We start from the raw sequence: 26175 nt of genomic DNA on the forward strand, positions 1-26175 counted from the left end.
TTGGAGAGCTCTGTACTGTGGAACAAATGAACAGGTGAATCTAGAGGATGCAGTAAGCAGGCAGAGGCCTGTGGAAGAGTGGGATGTGAAGCAAGCAGAGATCCTCCCAGCAGCAAAGCTCTTTCAATCCCAGCCTTCCCACACATTGACCAGCAAGCATGGCTTCAAACCTTCTTCAGGAACAGTGAGAAGACTTCAAAGGCTCCACAACCCAACCACCTGCCCAGCCACAAAACTGAGACCAAGCACGATTGGCTTAGCAGAGCCAGGAGAATGGCTCCTTCTTCACATTCAATCCCAAAAATTGCAGAGAAGCCCTTATGCAAACTTTTGTCCTGTCCTTTGAAACCTTGCTCTGCTTCCTTCATTTCTGTGGTGAGAAAGTATTTATTCATATTAGGAATATGTGAATGGGAAGCAAACACATAAACATGTCATTCATCATCAGATATTTCATGTTTTAATTTTGAGTACTTTAAGCAACAGTGAATATAAAAAAAATATTACTTCTTTTTAACCTGTAGTTACAGTGGCTAGATGATTAACTATTTGCTTATCTGTTATTATAACAACATGTAGTTAGTGGTAGGACAGCTCTCAGGCAAGGAGCTTGAAGTCTGATTCCTGTTGCCATCCATGTTCTACAAAAGTGTGAAGTGAGCAGAGGGGGTGAAAAGATTCCCCATGATGGTGAAAAAGGCTGGATCCAAACCTTTTTGAATCAATGAAATCAGTGACATTGACTTTATCTGAGGATATGGAGACAGCCTCAGACTGAGCCAGAGAACGGAGAATCACAAACACATTTACTGGTGCCCTCAGCATCAGTCTTCTGGATTAAATCAATATTTTTTTTTATTTAGGGGCAGGGGATGGGGAAGGGAAAGGGAATGTAGGAGGTGCGGTTGCCAAGTCAGAGAACAGGATTGGCTAAAGCATATAAAAACTTTAAAGTGCTTTATAATAGTTCTAAGAACTATTATAATAAATATGTAAGAATATGTAAGAAGAATAATATTCACAGAGCCATAATTTCTTCCAGCATAGACTGAATGCAAAACAGATCTGATGGCTCCCAGGCAGAAAGAAGCGACTGATTGTTATTGAGGCCACCATGTAAACCTCTCAGCACTGTACTGTAGTTCCAGATGAGAAGGCAGAGGAGCAGACCATGATGTGATTGATACCACAGCAAAGTCTTAGCTCTGCTTGTAATAGCATAAAGTCTTACAATGGTATCTTGATTTTAGTGATGCATAGATAAAACCCAGCCTTTACATTTTAACAGATGAACAACCCTAGAAACCTAGGTGAATAGATTTTTGGCTAAGTTAGAGGAAGTTTCAGTTCTGAGGCGTACACAAGATCATTCCTAGCTATAGAAGTCCCAGTGTTCACAGCATCATACTCCAGCTACCAGGGACCTAGGGCCCTGCTGAAGACCCCAGGGCTGTAATGGGGTTGCTCCAGCTCTCACGGTAACTTCAGCAGTGAAATAAATTGTTTTGTAAATGCTTAGGTGCTAAAAAATCTAAGTGTTGTGAACATGAGTGCAAAGAGAGGCAAAGTGGATAATGGTAAGTGCATACTGAACTACTTATTCTCTAATATGTAGGTCACAATAGGGTCTGGAATGAGGTACTTCGGAGTTAAAAGGAAAATGCAAACAGAAAGCATGCTGCATTAATGTGAGAAGATGGAGTGTGCATTCATTGCTACAAACAAAAGGCTGTGCTGAAATGAAGCACCTCCTCTGTGATCTAATCGGGAGGGCATTGGATAGTATCCTTTGCAATTAGGGTGCAAGTCGTTCTTCTGTTGGGTGACCTTGGGAAAGTCACATTCTTCAAGCCTGTGCTAGACAGGAATAGTCACATCCTTTTCTAACTGAATTATTATCATCCTAACTGAAAGAAAGAATAATTGTGTCTGTTGTTTTGTCATTTTTCTCAGTCAGTTCAGCTCTTGTATCAGGGTGACTCTCCTCTCACATATGACATGCTGGGCACACTAAATCAAATGTCATTTATGAAATGAAATGGGATTAAATTTTACTTGCAGTTTAACAAGCATCCAACTCTATTATCCACAGTGTCAACTTCTTAAAATTTACTTAGCATAAACAAACCATAGACTGTTGCTAAGGAAATATTATAACATTGTAATAATTATAACAGAAGAGTGTTGCAACAATTCTCTGATGGAGGCATTGTTGACTTTTCATATTTTCCTCAGATTTGTATGGATAGTATTTAATTTGATTGCCTTACACAGAGCTTAGCACAACGCTTATCCTTTATTTTAAAACAATGCATAAAGATATTTGTCAAAAATCTTAGAAGTGAAAAAAGCACTCAATGTTTGTACATGGTCCAAGCACAAGACTGCATTAGGCTGTGCCTGCCTTTCTGTAAAACACAGTTGTTAAAGTAAAATATAGCAATTGGTATCATTATTTTCTTTTCCATTTGCCTAGCATAAATGAGCGTCAACACAGCTGACTGAGGAATGACACATGCATTGTTTCCCAGTGCCAGTTTGAGGTAAAATACTATTCAGTGCATTTCTGTATTTTAATGCCACTGAAGGTCACGCTTGAGAACTTAAGAGAGGTTGTATAGATTCTGAAGCTTCTTAAGTTTACTATTAAAAAGCATTTAATGTGTGTTTATTAATCGCACAATGCACTTCCTGCATTACCCAGCCCAGCCAGCTTTCTTGGTGCACAATTGTGTTGTATTTATTGCATATCCTCCAGGGCTGGGATTTAGTGTTTGGACGGCTAACAGGAACAGAATGTTTTTGTCTATGACTAATGTAATGACTAAGTGCAGGGCTCCAAATGGATCCCAGATCTACTGGGACAGAACAAAGCAGGATATGAAGATGATAACATCTGAAACCACTCTTAGTCTTAGTGAAAGGGGGACACAACTGTCTTTGCCGACACATCAAAAAGGTCTTGCTTACCAGAAAACATTTCAAGGCTCTTACAGAGGTGAGGGTCAATTGAAAAGATATCCAAAGCTAGTAGTAATTTACTGTATTTTTAATGAACTTTGGTATATGCTGATCTATGCGTTGCTGGGGCATACATGCACCATACTGTGACAGTGACAGGACAACAACATGACCTTTCATCTTAGTAAAATGAAAAAATAACAACCAAAAGCCTCTATGCCTAATGAAACAAGGCTGACCAGGAAGTGGAAGATCACGGTTATTTATAGTTATTTCTATTTATCACTATTTTTTCTCCCAGATTGACCATGCAGATGAACCAGAGATCTGAGATATTAATTTCTCTTTATAGAAATATTTTTCCTGGCATCCTTTAGTCTGCTTTCTCATCTCATGCTAAAAATGCCATGTGAAACATGGCAGCATTTTGAAATTCCTTTATATGTTTTAAGAATTTTAAAAAAATAGTTTAAACCTAAGTTTACAATATACTGGTTGCAACAGTTTACAGCAATACTGGTTGCAGGGTTTTTCTTTAATGGGTAGGAAGTGCATTATTGGAAGTCCACCACAGAACAGGGCAATCTAAAAACTCACCAGAAGCATGGCAAAAAATGAAAATTCCTTAACTCTTACAGCCCTCTCTTTCTATTCTTTCCCATAACTCGCCCTCTAGTTTAGGAAATCAGTAGGATGAATAGATGGGCCTTGTATATGGACCCAGGACCATCGGATAGATTTTACACATAAACTTTGAAGAAAAGCAATTGTTTAATATGTCTGTTGTACTTTAGGAAATGTACAGAAGTTTTAGACCTTCTGTTTCTCTAACTCAGAAACAGGGAGTTTCATATCCTTTCTTGAGTAATCTGACATGCAGGGTAGGCTGTTCTTGAGATTTTGTCAGGTACTATTACCTTCTTGTGAAAGTATGTATGTGGCTTTATGTTCTGCATAAACCAGGCTTGTGTAAAGATAAAATATTTAAAAATATGCAGTTGGGTTTTCTTTACCTTGGCCTTATTAAGTACAGAAATAACCACTTGTGCTTGTGTTTAAGGAAAGTGTTTCTTTATGGGTTACTGAAATGAACTATTCAAAACTACCAAATCCTTCCAAAATATCCTTGCAGAGTTGTCAAAATCAGTGAGACCTTGAGTCGTATTGTCAACAACATGCTGTAAAAGCTGCCAGAGAATGAGGGAGGTATGAGCTTGACACTAAACCTATTCAGAAATGACATAACCTTGTCTTAATTAATTAATGGACATTGTTAACTCAGGATGTCACTTTCCTATTTGTGTTCTATTCAATGCACTCACTCTTCAAGCGACAGGCCAGTGTGTCTGTGTGTACCCATTAAGGAAAGCAAACAACATGAATATAGAAGCAGAAAGTCACTTGAATTCTTCTTCATGTCTTTTCCTCTTGGTTGAAAGATAACAGAACAAATCCTGCAGGTGTTTCTGTTCCACAAGGTCCCATTTTCCTCTCTAGAACTTCCCTGAGAAACAATGGTTTGAGAGATCACCTCTTGTAATTACACATAGTCCATAATAACCCAACTGTCACACTAGAGAAAAAGCAAAGCATCAACACAAAGTTTGGCAACATGCCACACTTGCTGAAAAATATGTTATCTGTATTAACATAACAACGACAAATAGTTCCTCTAATATTTTAAGTATTGATTTTCAGAATTCAAGGGCTATTATCCATCAAAAACTAATTTCTACATAGAAGCTCATTGCAAAATATCCTTTGCCACTTATCGCACAAAAAAAAATAGTTGCTACAGTGCTGACCATTGTCTTTTCCATATTGTTAGCAATGAAATAATCTCTTCCAAGACAGATTTTTTTTCTAATATTTATCTCCAACATACAACGAAACCTTGAGCTTTTGGTGTGATGGGAATGGGATACTTTCTTTATGAACTGAATGTTATGATATGCTCACTAGGTAAAAAATGAAACGGATTCCGAAGGGGATCTTTAAATTGCAAATCACTCCTATAAGCGTACTTTAAGAATTCCAGAAAAAAACTGCAGTGCACAGAAATGTGCACCTTGTTTTTCTTGTTTTAGAATCATAGCATCATTTGAGTTGATGCCATCTTGTTCAACTCCCCTGCAATATACAGAGATGCCTACGGCTACATCAGGGTGCTCAGAGCCCCGTCCATCTTGACCTTGAGTGTTTCCAGTGATGGGGCATCCATCACCTCTTTGAGATGTGCTGACCTCTTGATACACAGAACTTTTTAAGATTAAAACAAAAGTGATGGTTGTATGCAATTATTTTCTGTTTGATGCAATATCTAGTTCATTTTAAAACTACAGAGTGCAATGTATCTCCTTTGTATACCATGGACCTTTGATCAAGTTTAGTGAAACGTTAGTGAAAGGGATCTAGGGACCTAGGATAAACACTTTTTTTCCTAATTAGTAATTTCAGAGATTGAAAATTAATTAAACACAAAGGCAGAAGACTGATTTGGTTCTTTGCAACCATACAGGCTTGTAGCTTATTTTACAGTGTCTTAGTGATAGAAATACCTACCAAAGGGAAGTTATTGGGGTGGGGAGAAAGAAAACTGTGGCATCAGTGGCTCTTCTCAGTGCTTTGAGAAAAAAATTGTCTTTGTCTGAGCAAGTACCTGTTTTCTTCACTAGTTTTGAGTACACTTTAAACCTCCTGGAAATCTTTTTCACACCACTGTGGGAAGGGACAAATTGGATATTCTCAAAGTTATGAGAAATGTGTGTTGTACTAGTATTTTTATTGAATTACAATGCACTGATTTCTGTATTACAGATCTGACAGGGAAGCAATAGATTGTCTTTTGGGAGACAGCATAGGTAAAATTCAGCTTGAGATATATTCAGTGCCTTGCCATCAAATTGCATCTTTCCTTCTAAGGAAAAGTGTTTGTTGAAAACATGTTAAATTAGCAAAACCTGAAGAGTTCTCATTCCTAGTGTTCATGGTTTTGTTTCTCTTTTCTTGCCTCTGAGTTCATCTCTAAAAAGGAGACTTCAACCCATGGCATAGACAACTGGACATTGCAAAACTATGTTTAGTGCCTACCAGTACTGTTGATTGTTACAAGCAAGGAGTTTTCAGTGTTACTGAGGTATAGAACATGTTGCTGCCAGAGGAAACACATTTCTGTGGTAGATAATTTTAATTCCCTAAAATACATCTGTTGCAGAGAAATGTGTGAAATAGTTTTTAATTACTTACTTATTATTTCCACTAACATGAAATGTGTCACCTCAGAAGAGAGCAAACCAAACTGAATAAATGAGTGTCACCCCTTCCCAAGTAGCCTGCACTCTAGAAAAATGAGCTTCCACCAAGTCTATAAAATGTATAACAGACTTTTGAGACATAATAGTTAAGTTGATGGCAGATAGCCAAAACTACCAGTGCTGTGGATTAGGAAAAAGTCTCCAAGTACAGCTTGAGGTACATGAAATCCATACACCATTTGGAGAGTAAAATAAAGACTATGAAGAAAACTATGCTGCCAGCTGAACAGGCTCCTATTTCATTCATAGTCTGCACAGAGCAGCTTGGTGCAGCTAGAAAAAATTCCTCTCCTACTGTACTGTAGCCTAGCAAATGAGAATCTAGAAAAATTACAGTATCCTGTACCTAGTATCTTTCTGTATGTGGGTGAAAAAAAGACCACCTTTCTGCTATTCTTTCCAGTTTCTATCATGTATCAATACACCTCTTTCTTGCCTGTTCAACTCTTATTTATCTGATAAAAGACATACCGAGTCTTAATAATACTTGCCATGGAGGGGTACAGGCTGCTTCTTGGCTCTGAATTGCCATGAGATGCCTGAGACTGTAATTTTCTTTCTTGTTGGTATTCTGGAGTGTATATGCCACACCCCTGCTTCAGAAGAATTATCTACACAAGTTAGGCCACATGAAAGCCACAGTGATTTCAATGTGCTCTGATGATTTGAATCCCAAAATAGCATTTCTTTTGGTGAAAAAAGTATTGAAAAATTTAAGGCAATTATTTTAAAAGAAGGCAATAACATCTCTCTATACCAAACTGGAATTATGAGAGACTCAAAAGATGTAATAGTGACAGTAACTCAAATGCTCTGCATTGACTCCCCTGAGGTACTAGAAACAGCACTGAAATCTCACTTCTGCCACTTTTGTTTATTGCTGAAATACACATCTGGGGGAGAGGGAAATGGGTTGGCATGGAGTTCAGGTGTGGACCCATGGCAGAGTAATGTGGCCAAGCTGGTGTGGGTAACGAGCCTTGTGGTGCTTGCTGCTGGCAGCCCCCATTCCCATTAACATAGGAATGGCTCATCTGTAAAGCAGACAATGAAATCCAAGGAAGCAACACAGAGCCCTCTGATATATTCCATATGGTGCGAGAGCAGTTTTTGACTCTATCTAGGCAGGATTGGATGGAGAAATTTGAAAGTGAGGAAACAGAAGGCAAAAAGAAAAGTCAGAAACCATCATCTGGTTTCCAAAGAGGTTGAACACTATTTGGTTTGGCTTTCAGACATGGCAATTTAGCAACAGGAAATGTCAGCTCATTAGAGCCATCGCATGGCATCATATGATGATAGCAGTCATTCCCGCTGGCTGGGGTCCAGCAATCACCTTTGGTGGGGAAACGGCAGGATTTGATATGAATGTCTCGATTTCATTTTTAAGACGGGATAGTTTAGAGGGCTAGTTGACTTGGCAGGCTGTTAACAGAATTAATTTGATTGCCTTGGCAGTGGCAGGAGTATATATGAAGGAAACCTTCTGGCTCTGCTGCCAGCATTTACTACCCAATGATTATCATATACCATCAAAATGGTGCTGGATGAAGCATGTGTGAGGGCTTGTAACAACTTTGCCTAAAATAGTAAGTGCCATTTGAAGCTGGCAAACATCTATTCAAGAGAAAACAAGCTTTCCAGTTAAAGTCAGTTGGAACTTCACCCCATAGGCCTGTTACTTTTCATGTTCCTGGACTGTGTCATTTTTTATCCATGCTCCAGTTGTGAAAGTGCTGCTTTGTATTATCTGCTGCTAAATTACATTAAAGCTACTTCTGTCTGGTGTTGATGGAGGCCATTTCCACTGGAGGGTGGACACCTGCATTAGTGATAGCTGGATTTTCTGTTGAACGACTTGTAGTTTTGGCATACAGTGTGATATTTTGCCTAGAACACACTCAGAATAATATGGCACAGGGAGCTATGCATTTTACACATGCAAGCCTCACATCTTTGTTTGGAGTGAAAGAAAATGCCACTTGGCATGTGATTTGTTTGTATAATTGCTTTTTCTTTAGATACTTAGCAGAATGCAGAAGATGTTCAAGAAGAAGCTATGTATCTAGCAGGCCTCAGCTCTGGGATTTAGTCCTCTGGAGCCTGTGGTGGCATTTCTGCTTTACTCTGAGTGGATAAAGGTAGAACAGACATGAGTATTTTTCATCCAAAGGACTGAAAGTATTTAAAAGCATTCAGTAGAGCCTCTCCAAATTTAGAGCTGCAACTCAGTTTCCATGATCAGGCCAGTGTTAGCTTCACATCCAAAACTAATATAAAATGGAATATCTGTCTCAAAACTGGCACAAGACCTATGTCTGAAGAAGCTGTTTTCTCTTAGGTTTAAGGTGAAATGCAGTCAAGGGCCTCTGATTTTGAACACCAGGAGGGAGCCATTCCAGGTCTAACCCAAGAAGCTGTCTGCCAAGCCAGCACAACACTGCTGCGGACGGGGAAGGGTCAGGGGCAATTTTTTTTCAGCAGTATGGATCAACTCTAAGAGCGCCAGATCTGCCTGAGTGCTGGGAGGGTTAGTAGGTCCCAACATATCTCCTAGCCCAAATTTTAATTAAAGTGCTGAGCAGTGTTATCATCAAGATTGCTTAACACTTCCGATGAAACACTCTAGTTTTGCAGAAGCCAGGATTTTCTTTTTCATGCATGTTTGATGTGAGAAGGGGGAGGTGTTCCTGAGAAGAATTTTGAGCCATTGCAGCGAATTTTGTTCATTTCGGGTTGTTTTGTTTTGTTTTCATTTTGTTTCATTTTTGCATTTTGAAAAGTGCTGATCAGTATAGAATCTGTTGATTATTTGCTAAAGGTGTAGCAGCATAGCAAAATCAAAACTATGGAATATAAGAAATATAAAAATTTACTTATCTATTGTGGAAAAAAATGGGGGGAATGGAACTGGAACCACAAACAAGTGTGCGATTGAGATTAAGTCTTCTTTCTGTCTGTTCCCGATGCTGTTTTTTTGAGGTGTTTGGTTTTAGAATCCATTCTACCATTTCCTGTCCTTTATTAGCCTTAACAGTCGCATTTTTGTTTTAGTGCTATATACATTTGTGTTTTTTTTCTGGCAGACCGCAGCTTGCACATGTATGAGTACACTCATCCACACACACACAAGGAGCACAGAAAGCTCAGGAAGAAATCATTACTAAGCTAACATTCTAATAACCATTTATGTGTAGTAGATACATATTTTATCCAGATAAATAATCTCTCCTGAGTCATGGAAGAAGACAGTTCTTCATCCAGGCATCACCAGGACCATTTTATATCTGCTGCAGCCCACTAGTGTGTGGATTGTCTGCCTAAGCTCATATAGCTGCAGCCATCCAATGGACTTCTGGTACCTCACACTAGATCAAAGTGATCTGCTTTTGTTGTTCAATACACTATTGAGGGAGCCAGTGTGATTAGCACACCGCAGCGCTGCTCAAGCACTTGTCCTTCTGCACACCCACAAGGGTAAACAGGAGAGGAAAATAAATGGAAAAACAGTGTGAGGTATGTTAATTTTAGAGAAGGAAGGAAGGAAGAAGAAGAGTAAGGCATTGGGAGAAAAAAGGCTGATAGGAAATAATGAGGTATATTTATTTGACAATAAGCAGCAGTCAGGTTCCCCAAGAAATGTCACAACCAGGCGTTTTCTTTTGAGTGTCTTTGGTAGGCAGGCCTTGAGCCTCCTGGGGTGTACTTTAAATATATATAAAACAATAACAACAGCAAAATGGATTCTGAGCATCATGAGTCTGCCAGCACAATGGTAACAGTATCAACCACAAGTTTATGTGAAGATAACTCAGAAATAAGTTAAATGCGGGTTGAGAGTCTGCACCTGGCCTCAGGGATGACTGCCATTATTTCTGTGGTTTTTCATTCACATTTTCCTAGGTTCTCTCATGCCTGTTTTCTCACATTCACATGCAGAGCCCACACAACAGGGGAGCTGGCTGACTAACCGGTGATAGAGAGGAAACTGTGACAGTGAGTAAAGTGCTAGGCAGCAGCAAGTGTGGGGGAAAATGGGTGGAGAAGAGCAGTCTGAGTCGGAGCAATCAAAGAAATTACAGTAAATGTCAACGGGTGGAAATGTTCAGAAAACTGTAACCATTGTGCAGTTCCTCCCCAAGGGCACATGGATCAGGAGAGCAGAGGGGTGCAAGTGGCTCATACCCACTTTCTTCTACCATCTTCCCAGGGATGGCTTTGGCACTCCTGAATGTGGCTCTGGTGTAACCCTGCAGCTCAATGTGAGGCTCGTTGACTCAAGCAAGCATTGGATGCAGTGTGGTGGCTGTTGTGCACAAAGTGTCATGCGTTGTTAAAGCCTGTGCTCTAACTAATTTGAAACTGCATAGACCACGAGTGTGTAATTATGTCATTATTAACACATTAGGTTTGATGGGAATTGCTGGGCTTAGGTTAATAGCAATGTCCAACAAGTTAATTTGACATAAGTGAACCAGTTCCTTTCCCAATGTCATGTTAAGTTAAGCATGCATCAAATAGCAAAAAAAGGATATATTTTTTTTTTCTTTTTCTTGAGGCTGACTTGACTTAGCTTGCTTTAAAAGGAAACAAAAGAAGGAATCCATTCCTACCCATAGCACATGATATCAGATAATCTGAGGCTCTCTCTCCTTATTCAAACTGAAGTGCCCCTGACACTATTATGGGGTTACACCACTGCTTTGAGAAGCATTGCTCCCGACATGCATAATTTAGGCACAAAATCTATTGAATGCTCTGTTATGGTTTTGAAGTTCTGGTTCCTATTGTATTCCTAGTCACTTATCCTGAAAACAACTTCTAGAGCTGGAATTGCATTTTTAAGTGCATCTGCTGTCAAGGGGATGGACTGATGAAATCCACTAGCTGAGATCACAAGTGGGACAGTAATGCTGCATACCAATATGTACAGCGCTGACTTCCCAACAAGAACAAGGATTGCTCAGCTGAGTCCATCTTCCTCAAAGAACTTTGCCATGAGTTTAAAGAGAGCTCAGTGATGTGCAGAAGAAATTTGCTCCGTTTGCACAGCCGGGAGCCAGATATTGGAGGCAGAACTCAGTGAGCAGTGGGTAAATGCAGGGAGTTGCCCTGAATTGCCTAGAGTGGACAGTGCTAATCCTCCCTCCCTTACAGAGATCAGTATTTATAGTGTGGTGCAGGTTTTGGTTTGTTTTTTTACAAGGGCAATTTAAAGCTCCCCCACTGCTCACTTACCATGCTTTCTGCAAGATGGTTGTGCTTTTACATCTTTGGCATTTCTTACAATTGATGCATTTGCATCCATCCGGAATTCAAATATGTGGCATTCAAATGTAAACATTACCTGTGTTCAAGGAGGGGCCAACCTCTGCTTAAAAGTGGATCATCATTCTACACCTCACTCATTCTTATGGAGTGATTTTACCCTGGGATTTGTGTGTTGACTTGCAATGCTTTTCCTTTCTTCCTCTCCCTCACACTTTCTTGGAAGCAATGCATTTTTTTTCTGTTTGGCATGCTTATAGAGAACTTGATGTACTTGTAACCTGAGCTCTGGCAATTGTCAGAGCAAAAAGCAAACAGGAACACTTCGTTCCAGTGCATATTTTTCAAACATATTCAAAAGGCAAATGGTGCTGCAGAAAGCATACTTGCTGCTGAAATACAGATCTTTCACTGTGTCACAACTGCCCTGCTCTGAACACTTGCATGCAGTCGGAAGGATTCTTCTCAGGGTGGCTGAAGACTGTTTTTCCTTTGCAGGATAAATATATAGGGAACAAGAAAATTCAAAATCAGGCAAGGGATGCTTTGCAATATTTCTTTTATTTAACAAGCACAAAGTTTCCTACATATCAGGTTGGATATTAGGAAAACCATGCTCCCTGCAAGAGTGGTGAGGAGGGAAAACAGGCTGCCCAGGGAGGTGGTGGAGTCACCATCACTGGAGGTTTTTAAGAACCGTGGTGATGAGGGACATGGTTAGTGAGCACAGTATCATGGGTTGGTTGTTGGACTGGATGATCTTAGAGGTCTTTTCTGACTTTAATGATTCTATGATATATGAAGAGGAAGTTACCTCTCCTAGATGTTAGCTAGCCTCATGTTTGCTTGTTTTAAGGATGGACAATATTGTCTCTGACCACATCAGTATATGTTTTTTTCTTGTTAATAGATAATTTAGGCATAGAAGTGCAAATTAGAATTGGTCCTTTCTGCTGGCTTTATTTGTTTGTTGGTAAAGACATTTGTAAGGAAGGAATGGCAGAGTGAGAGGCAGCCATGAGACTACCTGTGGAAGAAAGGACCATGTCCAGTACTTGCTTCCCTGACTCCATCTGAGACTTTAAGACAATGAACTGCTTCATTGCCTCTGCAATTTCCTATACATGACATTTTACACCCACCAGGTACATCGCCAAAAACCTCAATTTTAAGACAAGGATGAGTCAAATACAAACAGCACTCAGTATTTTTCCACTCCTGACCCTTCTTCACTGAGCATGTTTCTGAGCAGGCAGCTGAGGGAAGAGGATGGCCATGTTCCTTCCCTTAGGTTGGTATAACCCAGTCTGCCATTCTGACACTCATTTCAGGGAAGTTTTATAGGATGCATCAAAACCTCAGTGACATAATTAAACAAAGTAAAGGGATTTTTACAGCTCCCCCATAAATTTTTATATTCATAATTTCTTTTTGGTAGAGGATATACATGAAGCTAATCCAGGACAATGTTAATTGCACTGCCCAACAGCTAACCATACTGCATCATGTCATTTTTTTGGGGGGGTGTTTTGTTTGTTTGTTTGTTTGTTTCTGCAAACGTGACTTCATTTGACATTTGATGGCAAATACTGTTAGACTGCATTATCAGAGATTATGTTGCTACAAGAGTGTATGGAAAGTAATGCAACAGTTAGTGGTTTAGAGCTGCATGCCTTAGCCTTTCCCAAGAGCATCTCTGAAGTTGCTTCTTCACGTCTCTGGCACAGGAGTGCAATCTTCAATGGCATGAGTGTGATAATAATGATCATAATAATGCTACATCCATAGAGCTGTAATAACAATTTTGAGGCTAATCCTTGTTTACATTTCCCTTTGTGGTGCTTGCTGGCAGGGGTGCACAGCCAGGGAGCCAGGAACAACAACGGGGTCTTTCCGGCATGCACCATTATTTCCAGATCAGCAGTTTTCTTTTGACCTGCTCTAAACTCTGCCCTATTCAGAGGAATAATGTCCATGGGGGAGATACCTCCAGCACAGCTTTTAGTCCCTTTGTGATGTCTGCCCCAGATCCCTATTTTTTTTTTTTCCTTTCCATCTTTTTTTAAAAAGAAAACCTTTGGTATAGAAATGAAGCCAAGAGATTTATGTGACAGGGTTGATTAAATCCCAGCTGTGCCATTCAAATTTGGATCCCAGAAAAAACAAAACAATTTTCAAGGTGGGCAGCATGAGGTCTGCCCAAGGGACCAGTTTCATGTTAGGGAGAGAAGTAGCATCTTCCTTCTTCGTAGGGGCTAAAAAGCCACTAGCAGTTATTTCCACACAACACAGCAAGATTTCATGTGAAGGGGACAGTGATTGTCAGCAGCATGCTTCTCCTAAAAGTTCATTGCAAAGTACCAGCATTGTGCTATCCCCAATAGCTTCAAGAGACACCTTAATTCGGGAAATGCTTGAGAAGGAAAGTGCAGTATTGAATTGCTGAGCAATTAGATCAGCACTTGAAGAAGTTTTTGAAGCAGCACAATTTGGACCAGCATAAGAGTTCACTGGGGGTTGGGTAGACCTACGTGCAGCTTCCACCAGCTCCTGTGCCTAAAGACGCATAAGAAGGCTTTTGGAAGGTGCTGCCTAGGGATGAGCCCAACAACACTTGCTATGTGGCTTTGCTACATTTCACTCCAAGAAGAAGTAAAATTAGTGTAACAGATAGCCTTTTCATCATAGTGGTCTGAGATTATTTAGGATGTTCTAGCCTGCTGAAAACATTTAATTAGCTTGTAAGGACAAGTCATAGAGGCTGCTGCCTTGTTAACTCCCCCAGGAAAATGGGGCTGGTCTTCTAAAGACACTACTGGGGAAACTTTTTCCTTGTCTTTTTCAGAAAGCCAATTTTTGCCCAAAAAAGAAATTTCTGTTTCAGAAGCAATACTGTATTCTTTCCCACCTCCAAGTACATCAGTTGAAAGACTGAGAAAAAAAAAAGCATGAGAAATACTCTCATTGGACTTTGTGGAAGTTCTGGATTGAGTGTCTGAGGAAACCATACTCCACAGTGAGCCCAGCAACAGCCACAAGATGAGAAGCCCCACTTATCCCTTAGGAGAGCCAATCCAGCCAGAAAATCCTTCCCAGAAACCATGGCACTGTGAGGTTCTCACACTGTGCCCAAGGGAGCTGGCTTAGCACTGCCTGTCAGCATTTTTATGTTTTGTCAACACTTCCATGACATAGTATTTTAATAAAAAATATAGGCTGGTTTTGTATACAGAAGTTCAGGTCAAACAATTTTTCCCCCTCATTTTGTTTCAAAAAAAATGTGGGAAAAAAATCTTTAAGTTGCATCTACTAGGGCAGCAAGAAGATCATAATGCAAACAAGTCTGTGGAAAAATGCACAGTATTTCAAGTGACTGTGACCTGTTCATTGCCGTTATGAATTCTCTAATTGCACACTAATACTGCAATGCCCCTTCCAGCAGTTTCACATTTGTTAGTTTGCTACCCATCTTTCAAGATGATGAATGAGTGAGAGTCATTCATGTGCCCTAAATCCAGAACATCGTTGGCACTGCTCTCTGATGGTGGATGGGCTGGCAATTTACTATATCAACATAATGAATAAACCTGGATGCTTCTCCAACATAAACAGAATACTTTTTTCCAACAAATACATGTTACTATATTTTGAGTCAAAGTGAAATCAACATACTTGTTGGATTATCTTCTGAACAGAATAATCAGAGACTCCAGAAAACTGGGTTTTATTACTGACTCTGCTGATGAGTCATTCTGTAAACTGTGGCAAATTACTTACCACTTTCTCTGCCTGTAGCTTCCCATATAAACAGAAGAAAATCTAAGAAGATCGATATCCTTCTCCACCCTTCACTACTGCCAAGTGCTTTAAAACATTCAGGTGAAAGGCATTAGACAAGTGAAAGCAATTGCACACTGGAAAATATTTCCACTGTTGCTAGTTTAGAGCAGTGTAGGAGGACTGGTGGATGAGAAGCTGGACTTGAGCCAGCAGCGTGCCCTCACAGCCCAGAAAGCCAACTGTATCCTGGGCTGCTTCAAAAGAAGGATGACCAGCAGGTTGAGGGAGGTGATCTCTGCTCTGCTCTGGTGACACCTCATCTGGAGTGCTGTGTCCAGATGTGGAGTCCTCAGTACAGGAGAGATGTGGACCTTTTGGGGTGCATCCAGATTAGAGGCACAAAAATGATCCTAGGGATGGAACTCCCTATGAGGACAGGCTGAGAGAGCTGGGGCTGTTCAGCTTAGAGAAGAGAAGGCTCCAGGAGGACCTGAGAGCGACCTTTCAGTATCTATAGGGAGGCTGTAAGAAAGAAGAGGACAGACTCATTATCAGGATCAGCAGTGATAGAACAAGGGGAAATGGTTTCAAACTAAGGGAGGAGATACTGAGTTCGGACATAAAGAAGAAGCTTTTTACAATAATGGCAGTGAGACACTGGCACAGGTTGCCCAGAGAGAGGAATGGATGCCTCAAACCCTGCCTCAAAACCAGGTTTCAAGGTCAGGCTGAGTACCATGCTGTAGCTATAGATGTCCCTGTTCATTGCAGGAGAATTGGAATAGGTGATTGTTAAGGGTCCCTTCCAACTCAAATAATTCTATGATTCTAAGCTGCAAGAGGGAAGCAACAATTTGACACCGTCACTTTGAAAAGAGGGAAAGAAGCAAAGCTGCTTGAATTAAAAAGGGATTTCTTTTATTTTGTTAGTTGTAGTCCTTTTGAAAAATGATACTTAGCCTGCCAGTGAAGTGCTAATTAATGTTAGGATGTGGTATACCATATAATAAAGGCTGCTGTTCAGGAATGCGAATGAAGAAGAAATTGTTCCGGAAATGTTGATAGGTAAACAAGATTAGTGTAGAGATGGGACACAGGTAAGCTCGACTGCTGTTGCTTTGCTCTTGATGTTCATTATTAGGTACTTCCCATAGTGGGAAACCAAGGAAGAGAAAAGTCCTTCCCTTTTAGCTACCACTAACTTTCCTATTCAGAGCCTTACCTATTTAGAAACAGATGACTTTAGGACAGGAAGGACCTCTGAGCAGCATCATTAAAAAATTGTTATGTAATGAACCGTCATCATTTTAAAAATGTAATTAAGATTCCACTTCTCACAATGCAATTTTTATTTGGCAGTTTGCTCATTTGTCTGATTTTACATGCTACTGTGTAACTTTGACCCCACATAAATGAAAAGCTTTGTAGTCAGTTGATAATTGTCTGCATTTGTCTTTAATTTCTTGTTTTCCTTTGTTTTTTTTCAGACAGAAACATGCCATACAGTACCTTGTACAGGGAGTAATTTTTGATTTCTCTCTACTCTTCAACTACTTAGGGGAATTTTCTTTGTCTATCATAGAGGCTTTTGGCTTTGCATGTTAGTCTTTTCCCACGTAGATAGATGGAGGAGCACTTTGCTAATACTTGTTGTTAATAATGTGTGGCACTTTGTGGCATACCCCCTGTGATTGTCTTCTGCCATCCTTGACTTCACCCCAGGAAAGCATAAAATTAAATTGCAGGCTATTGAATCGATTTTTTGTAACTAACAAAAGTCAGAGAAGGAAAAAGTTTATTGCTTATGGATTGTATTGCCTGCATACAATGCTTCAGAGCTTCCCGCATAGCTTTTTCTTTCTCCCTTTTCTCTGCCATCCACCTCCTTATGACATGAGGAGTGGTGATCCTGCCACCAGCAGATACTCTGTTTGAAGCCAGTTCTTCATTATGAATATTGGGTGAAAATAAGGTTTCTTACACAGCAGGGAGAAATGCCCCTTGGGCCATTTCTTTCAGCAGTGCTGCCAAGCCTTTTTGTCTTGGGTAGCTGAAGATCAGCTCTGTTTTTTTCACTAGACTGCTCCCCTTACCCACTTCTCCCTGAGTCACTTCAGCCAAGCACAGGAGACATCTCAGAATCAGCCTCAACTCCCTTTTCTCTTGTATCATATGGGAGGTTGAGCACAAAAAAGGCATCCTTCTAGACGTACCAGAATAGTTTTGCAGGTAGTGCTACTATAAGATCAAGCTTTTCAGCAGGTGTTCTCTCATTTAGCAGAAAAAATCCTCCAAACATGAGGATGTTGATAACACAACCTACCCAAATGATACTGAGTTTAATGCTGTGACAGAACTTGATATTCTTAAGGGCTGAGGGCTGACTCTTACAGGCTGCATTGGGTACAAAGCATACTGCAAATCTGAGCTCAGTAATTTAATGAATCGCTCCCAGTGGATGGAGCTGAGGCTCACCAACCACCACAAGATGTGTTTACTTCTGCTATGAGTAAGACAGGAATATCTTCTGTGCTGGAAGGAAAATAGGAAGAAGATATATTGAAATAGCTGGGAGTGCTTTCACTCATAACTCAAAGCCAAAGGAAAGAGCTGAGGGTCAAAGGAAGGACACTGGGTCCAATCAAGGGTGTGTGTAGAGACAACTTTTTGCTGTCAGCATGCCAATGTTTGTGTCACCGTGCTATCTGCAGTTTTCCTTCATTTCATTAATTAAGTGTCCAGCGGCGCACAGCTGCATGAGGATACTGGAGAGCCTACTTCAAGTGAACAGTTCAGTACCTCAGCAAAGAGCAATGCTCTTGCAGCTGCAGTCACTTGGAAAGGAACAACAGCTTCCACACAGTTACATAATGATCATAAGCCATTATGGTGACAGCCTATGTCCCAGCATGGAACATCTTCAGCTGAGAGCTGAAACTTCTGTGTTTGATGCCCTCTGGGGCTTTCTGAATATACTATATGGAGCCCACCATGGATTTTTACAGCACACTGCAGATATTTTCCTTCCATTGTCATATATGGACAGATGAGAAAAATAGTAAACTACTGAAAAACTTATTGTGAGAAAAACATTTTACATGGAAAATACAGTTTTGATAAATGCAATTGTATTGTGATCAAAATTCTTACCATGCTGAAAATATGTGGTTTTTTGTTTGGAAGGAAATGAAGAGATAATATCATTCTGATATATGGAGGCATTACATAGTAGGTTGTATCATCCAAAAGATGCTTTCATCTTTTCTAGAAATGTTTTGGAATTCTTGTGCCATGACATTCTTTACTCCCTTATCCAAAGGGATAAAAACTTTACAATACCAGAAAAAATTAATGGTTGATAATTCATGCTCTTCCCCATCTACTCTGTCCTTTGTGAGGCCCCATCTGGAATACTGTCCAGGCTTGGAGTCCCCAGTACAGGAAGGACATGGAGCTGTTGGAGCAGGTCCAGAGGAGGTCACAAAGACAATCAGAGGGCTGGAACACCTATTCTATGGAAAAATGGCTGAGAAAGCTGGGCTTTGAAAGCCCAGAGAGGCTGTGGATGCCCCATCCCTAGAGGTGCTCAAGGCCAGGTTGGGTGGGGCCTTTGGCAGCCTGGTCTGGTAGGAGACTACCAGTCCATGGAAGGAGGTAGGAACTGGGTGATCTTTGAGGTTTCTTCTAACTCAAGTCATGCTATTGACTGATTTCTCCATAGTCTTATAGCCCTGCTAACTTTAAGATCCACTGCTTAATAATTTTTACAACTGCACCATTTATAAGGTGTGGAGATAGCTTTTTTGGCAGTCCCAATATTCCACTGCACTATACTTCATGTGGAAAAGCAAAACTTTCCCAGATGTGCAATCAGAAAATTTTGTGATTTTTGAGATTTACTTGATATGGCAAAAGCAAACGTATGCCAATGATAAACAATCGTGAAATCGTGATCAACACTGAACAGAGTGCAGGAGTACTTTGTTATTGTCATTGCTTTCAGTCTCCACAGGATCATTAGCTATTTTAGACAATGTAAATGTCTGAACAAAACTCTCAAAAAACAGAACTTAGACAAAAGCTTATTTTGTTTCCAAGGTATCTCTCCACTTCCCATACACGTTCAGCCCACTCTTGGATATGTATTTGAGGAGGAGGGAGCCCCAGGCTGTTTGTATAATGAAGTTGGCAAGAGGCAATCTTTCATTCAGTCACAAAATCGTGCCCTTGTAGTGTAACCTATGAAAACAACTAATAAAATAATTTAGTGATTTGAAAAGATACCTCATAAAAATAAATAAGCTTCACATCAACTCAGTAATGAAAGTAATCTTACTTTCAGAAAGTGTCTTTTACCTTGAAGACTTCCAGAGCCTCTACAGCTGCCAACACTTTGCACATGTCCAGCCATACATCATAGCCTGGCGAAAGGCACTCCTCTCCATGTGGAGGACAGCCAGATCTCAGCACTGCAACCCACTGATGACAGGAGATCTCAAAGCCAGTTTAGGCATAGAAAATACATGACTGTTATCTGTGCTGTTTCTCTGAACTAATCAGACCAATGCAGATGCTGTACCTCATGCTGGGTCCTCAACATTCAGAGCTCTGTCTTTACACAAACATATTTTCAGTCTTAATTTATATACAGCCTGTTGGGCTCCATAATTGCAGCCTGGGTATAAGAATTTCTCCCACTCTACTGGGATTTGTGATGGGCTTATGGAAATCTGCAACTTCCTCCTTTGGAAATGTGTTTCAGAACTCTCTTGGTTGGCTGAGAGAAGTACCTATCCAAATTTCTCATTCAGAACGTAGATAGTGTCTGCTCAAGTCACAGTAATGTACTCATCATACTTTGGTGAGCCTTGGCTTGGCGTATAAGTCTAATTTTACCAAGAACTGTGTTAGTGATCAATAATGATGCTTCTGGTTGCCTTTCAGTGAGAAGTTTCATGTTCATAGCCAAGATATTCTCCTATTGCTATGTAAAACTATCAAAAGTGCAGTGAAATAAGAAATGAATTTCAGCATGTCTCTGTTTCTTCAGCTTTGCTTGTTCTGTTTGCTGATTCTTTTCGTCCTTCCAGTTTCATAACACAATCATGGGCACTTGTGTGAGGCTTTTACAGTCTTGCTATAAAGTGAGAGTTGGCGCATTGGACTCATTTCTCCAGAGTGAAGTCCAAAAGGTGATGAGATTAGATGCATCTCTTAGACACAAATCCTATAACCAGATATGGTGAAAGATACTGCTCTATTTCTCTTCCTGCTCCTTCAGTGCAGTGTTTTTCTTGTTCACCCTCACACAAAGCACATTTTCACTTGTGTTTTTTTGTTTTGTTTTGTTTTAGTTAGTACTGTGGAGAACAAATCACTTTGCTAGTTCCATCCACGTACTGTGGGTTAAGCTGAGGACAGCAATTTAACTAAGTCTACTTATTATCCCTTTGTAACTGTATCTCAGAGGCAGACAATTGTCACAGGTTTAAGTTTTCTAAAACTTAATGTAAGGCAAAAGGGATCTTGTACAGGCATAAAGCAGCAAGTTGATTTTTCCAAGAGCAGCTTGCCATTTTAAGCAGTTGTTGGCTTAATAAGTGAAATTGCTTAGGGCTATATGCATGCCATAATGATTGCATTTTGTAAAAAAAAGACTATACCTATGGTTTTCAAAGTTTCAGAGCCAAGGCTAGTCATATTTGTGGTCTTTAAGTTGCAACCCCAAGCTATTCTCACCGCCACAGATATGGGGTTGCTGATCAAAGAATAACACTGATTTTAAAGTAAATATCCACAGCAATCCACAATTAAAATGACCCAGTCAAGTAATACAAAGAGTATTACAAAGACTGACAAGATAGCTGCTATGTGAAATGTACTGCAGGCAGTAAATATCACCTCTGCCCATACGCAATTCTTTTTTTTTTTAAAGCCAGCAATAATGATCTGGCATCTGTGCTTCCTGAGTGAGTCTTCAGTTCTGAAATCTGCAACAACTCCCTCCTAAATGCCTCTGAAAATGACAACGATGGTATGCTAATGGATTGTAATTATATCACAGGGCTCTTCTTTTCTTCAGTAGTATTTCTCTCAAGTGTAAACATCTGTGCAGGGCTAAAATGGGAAGTTTCATCTCTTACGTATGTGCTGAGGCAGGTTTAACTTCCATATTTGGGGGATGGGTAGTGAGACAAAGAAATGCAATAGCAGCAGGTCCAATTTCTAATTTATCTTTGTCACCATCATAATTAGAGGGGCAATTAAGGTTTTGTTGAACTGTGATCTAGATAACTTTTCACAGTGCCACAGAGTTCAAACAACTGCCTAGCTTTATTGTGCATCTCCTTTCTGGCAAAGAAATGAACTGTATACAGCTCAGATGCATATGATTGGACAGTATTCACTCAAGGTGTGTATTCTGAGCAATGGTCTATGTGTATCATGACATGAAACACTGGGGGTATGCATCATGCCTCAGACCTCCTACATGAGAGCTTTTTATTTGGAAGAGGTTGTCTTTCTGTTCTTCTGTCTTAGCTGGGCCAGGGAATGGCTGCAAAACATAAAAGCTGGCGGTCATTTTTGTTCCTAGTTTTCTGCTGGAGTATATAGAATCATAGATCCAGAGAATCGTTAAGGCTGGAAAAGACCACTAAGGTTATCTAGTACAATATGCAAGACATTGCTTTTCACTATAATGTTTCCAACCAGTGCCTTTTATGTTGCCGTGTACAAGTACAAGCAGACAGGATGGCAAACTCTTCCTACCCAAACAACTGATGTGCAGTGCAGAAGAGCACTTTTCTCATTTTTCTCACGTCACTGGTTGGGGATATGGTCATGGCAGGATCTGCCTATGGCAACTTAGCACCTGAACTGAATTTATCTAGTATATCTTGGAAAACAATCTGATGAGCAGAAAGTACTTGGAACAGGTGACTTTGCAGAAAGCAAAGCACTCCCTCTTGCAGGACTGGTATGTTTTCTGATGTTCTTGTGGGCTTGTGGGTCTTTTTTTTTTTTTTTTAAAGGAAAAAGGAGAATTGTAACTTCCTTTACATCAGTACATTAGCATAATACGTTCCTGCCTTCAGGTACTGTATGTCATTTTTATGAATACATTTTGACATCTCTCACACTTCCAGCACTCCGAAGATCCATGACAGAGCTGAATGAAAACTCCTTTTTTTTTTTTCCCTTGACTTGGCAGGAGCAGTAAGAACACATAAAACCTGCCAGCTGTCAAGGATGTAAATGGTGATTTTGTTTCACTTTTTTAATGAATTAAAGCAGGACTGAAATCTGTCCAAAGACAGCATGTTTGGCCTTGCAAGGAAAGAAAGAGATTTTTTTTTTTCTCTCTTTTGGCACTTCTGCTCAATACAGTGTTTATTCGTGGAAGCACGGTATAAGACAGAGCTGCTCTGCTGAAAGAGCCGTGGCTGTCAGACTCAGACACTTTAGCAAGGACTCTTTTGAAAGAATAACCAACCATTCAGAGGATCAAAACCCAAAAGTGCAGTATTTCAATATGTGCACCAGAAAAACGCAGTCACTGTTTTGGAGGAGAGTGACAAGAAATAGCTAGAAGAAGTCATTTTGCACATTGATTATAACACATTGGAGCTAAATTACCATTGTAGAATATGTGCCATCCTTCTTAAACATTTTGTGTTTGTTGCTATATTACTGATGCTGTGGTTTTTTTTTGTTTGTTTGTTTGTTTGTTTTCTTATTTTGGAGTGGAGATATTTCATTTGTAGAGATGGCATTTGAATCATTCTATAGCTTTGAGTGAGGATGTTCTCTCTGTGTTCTGCTCTCAAAATCTAAAATTGATATGAGTTGGAGCTTGTGGGAGAAAGTATTCATACTTACCCTTTGTGATCTTGGCACTCCTCTCTATGGATAAAAAAATTACTGTTCTGAGGAGTTTACTCACATTGCATATCCTTAAACTACATTTTCTGCTAATGAAAAGTCTACCACAATGCTTGGTTGGAAAAATGGTGGATTTATGAATTGGCTGCAATTTCTCTCGCATCTTCTTTCGAAGCTTCTTCAATTTTGCACTTGAAATAACTTTGGCCATTATCCTTGACTCAATGTCATTGTGACTGTTCTGTAGTAAGCACCTGTATGACTGAAAGTAATGCTTCCTATTTATTGGCCCACAATGCCAGAGGTGTACATTGGTGGTATGGCAGTAGTGGCTGACCCTCCCCCCCACAGTCTGTTACATATTGCTGCCTTGTGACAGATGGCAGCAGAGATGCAGTCTGACACAATGGCATCTGACATGGAAGTGTGTGTGAAGCAAAGGTGTGTCACTGAATTCCTCCATGTGGAAACAGTGGCATCCATTGACACTCACTGACACTTGCTGAACATTTGTGGAGACCAAATAGTGGATGTGAGCACAGTGAGGCAGTGGATGGTGCATTTCAGCAGTGTTGGCAGCAACAGTGGATCATCCCTAATTGTACAGATTTGTATGAGTGCGGCATGCATGCTTTTGTTCATTGCTGGTGAAAATGCACAGCTAGTGGTGGTGGTTATGTTGAAAAACAGTGTTTTGCAGCTGAGAATTTGCTTTATCAAGTCAAGTTATTGTGTTATTTACATCTGTTGCAGTTTCCATGGAAAAAAAATAGGAGGCATTACTTTCAGAATGATCTATGTATATCTTTTCATTTGGTTACTCAAATTGTACATATAGATGTACACCTATTCCTCTGGTGAAGTCTTAGTCTATATCACATGTACACAAAAACACAGGGCACACCTTTCTATACAGCAATATACTCCTCTTCAAAGGTGAAAATATAGTAAAGTACTTACTAACTACTTTGTCTTTTACTCCAGAATTTCTGTCAGGGATTTTCAGATGATGTTCCATTCTATTTGATTTCAGGCAATAATTTCAAAGCTTTTATGTTGATATCAGTCGTGAAAGCTACCTCAATCCTTTAAAGATGGAACTGCAGTTATTTTAACACAAACAGGGAGAAATGGAGCCTGTTCTTTCAGATAATGCATCAGTTCAGATCAGAATAATTTCATACTGACTGATATTCAATATCTGTTCTTGTGCCACCGGTCATCCTAGGCAGCATAGTTCAGATTTAGAATTGGGTCAAACCCGGTGCAAGTACATCTTAAACAATTTGGGTTGACCTGGTCTTTTGTGCATTGCCAAAGAGGTTCCTGTGTGCCCTCATGGAATAGATGAGCTCTTACAAACAGGCTTCAGCTTATGCCTTGTGACCAAACCTATTAATTCAGTGTAACTCCTTGGGGAAGAAAAGCCTAAGTTGTACTTCAGCCAGATGATTCAGACAAAATAAAAGTGAAGAAATTTGTTTAGACAAAACAAAAGTGAATTGTAACCACTTCCCAAAACTCAAGATGAACCTGAATTTCTAAAGAAAAAAGTGTAACTCTCTTTTCCTCCCCTTGCCTCTCTCTCAGCCTTCTAAAACCTTGGCACCTACTCACTTCAGCTGGAACAGAACAGCTCTTCTCAGATTTCCAGCCAGTCTTCAAGTAGGAAGTATAGAAAATGTTGTAGGAAAACTTAATTCCAGGCAGATTTTCTTAATAAAGAGTCTTACACGTCTCAGTTATTTACCAAGTATTCTGAAAACCTTCCATTCCCAGCTTTAATATAATTCTTGAAACAAAACATGTAATTATTGGATGAAAGGCTGCTAAACCCTACAGTCGCTTCATTAAACTTTGTAGGATTTTAGGTGATCAGAAATATATTGAAAGTCAGAACCCTCCTCACCTTTGCAGGAACAGAGATCTTCATTAACTGCAGCACGCCTGTTAATTGCAACACTTACATGAAAGAACAGAGAAGGGTAGCCCCATACAAAGAAATGTGGCAGCTCAGCTGTTACACATAAATTGGGTTATTTTCCTCACTTAGAGGCTGTTGTGCACTTTTGGTAAACATCCCATTCCTGGAGGCATTCAGAGCCAGGTTGGATGGGGTCCTAGGCAGCCTCATCTGGTGGTTGGTAACCCTGCCCGTGGCAAGAAGTTGAAACTGGTCTCGTCCAACACAAGCCATTCTATGATTCAGTGCAGGTTTACTGAGCTCTTGTTGAGCATCGCTTACCTCTGGCTGTGGAATGGGGAGAATCTAGGCACAAGTGACAATGCAAGCAAGAGAGATGAGAGAAATGAAATCCTCTTACAAAATCTCAAGGTCATGATCTATCTATACTGATGTCTGGGGGAGCTTCCCTATCTTGGAAGCCATAGAGAGGCAGTGCTACCTACATCCATGCTCCCGAACCCCACATGTGGGAGCTGAGTGCTCACAGCCACCAAGGGAGGCTGTGAGGCAACAAAATACAATTCCTTTTATAGAGGGGTAAGAAAAAGGGAGTTGGGCATCTCAGTCTTGCTGGTGGGTGGTGTCTCTGGGCCAAGACCACCCCATGCCCTCCACTGCACCCAGCACAGTGGATTTTGTGACACTAACACACAATCCTGAATTGAATGTGGTGTGAGGAGTAAGTCAATGGTGATTATTTACTCACCTGCTGAAATGGTAATTTGCGCTGTATTATAAAAGTTTTAGGTTTCCCTATGTACTGGGGGCAAAAAGCCTCTGATTATGATGCTTGAGTTGTCACTGTCAATGAAAATGAGGTGCATGATGTTTAGCCTTGCTTTCTTTCATGAGGCTGTCGCACTTACCCATGTTTAATCCTTTTTAGTGAACACTTTGCTGATGCAAATCAGCTTCCCAATCTTTTTTTAAAGCAAAATACTGAAAAATTTGTTGAGGCGCTGTGACTTTGTATGATAGACTGGCTGAAATAATGACTGCCCT

The 26175-nt window shown here is 40.2% G+C and overlaps 1 protein-coding gene and 1 long non-coding RNA gene across 9 annotated transcripts in view; one reads left to right on the forward strand and one right to left on the reverse strand.

Moving 5' to 3' along the window:
• LOC116231211 (uncharacterized) overlaps positions 1-26175 on the forward strand; it is a 126148-nt gene that overhangs the window by 69710 nt on the left and 30263 nt on the right. The window contains exon 3 of one of the 7 annotated variants that reach the window (XR_016466054.1): positions 2477-2543. The exons of the other annotated variants lie outside the window; for them this stretch is intronic. This is a non-coding gene — a long non-coding RNA (uncharacterized LOC116231211). The remainder of the gene's footprint in view (positions 1-2476; positions 2544-26175) is intronic. 7 annotated transcript variants of the gene reach the window in all.
• Positions 1-26175, reverse strand: part of LOC149918176 (uncharacterized) — a 281148-nt gene that overhangs the window by 9608 nt on the left and 245365 nt on the right. The gene's annotated exons all lie outside the window — the stretch shown is intronic.

Source organism: Phasianus colchicus, chromosome 4 (genome assembly GCF_987193195.1).
Source record: "Phasianus colchicus chromosome 4, bPhaCol1.hap1.1, whole genome shotgun sequence".
NCBI classification, from domain to species: domain Eukaryota; kingdom Metazoa; phylum Chordata; class Aves; order Galliformes; family Phasianidae; genus Phasianus; species Phasianus colchicus.